The following is a 358-nucleotide window of genomic DNA, read 5'->3' as shown; positions in this document are numbered from 1 at the left end:
ATCGGCTGCTCGTGGGACCTGGTGTCGCCGTCTCTGCCGGAGCAGTGTCCCTTTGCTGCAGCGGGCTTGGTGACGTGGGCAGGGATCAGGGAGAATCCAGTGACTCAAGAAAGGGAATCCCAAATTAATGTAATTACCGATGAAGGAAGATCCCTTGTGCCTCCTCCCTCTTAGCCTCCTGGTGCTCTGAGTCCCCACAAGTGCTTTCTTCCCACTTCGGCTGCACCAGGCAGCTGCCCTCGTTCCCTGCCAGGAGCAGCATCCCGGTGTGCTCAGCCCTGCCCGCCCCCCTGACCACCTCTCTTTGCCCCCACAGGTCCAGAGGCCGTTCCCAGCCACACACCCGGCATGACGGACG

The sequence above is a fragment of the Pterocles gutturalis genome, unplaced genomic scaffold (genome assembly GCF_000699245.1).
Source record: "Pterocles gutturalis isolate BGI_N339 unplaced genomic scaffold, ASM69924v1 scaffold4010, whole genome shotgun sequence".
NCBI classification, from domain to species: domain Eukaryota; kingdom Metazoa; phylum Chordata; class Aves; order Pterocliformes; family Pteroclidae; genus Pterocles; species Pterocles gutturalis.
Note: the sequence above shows the minus strand (reverse complement) of the source record.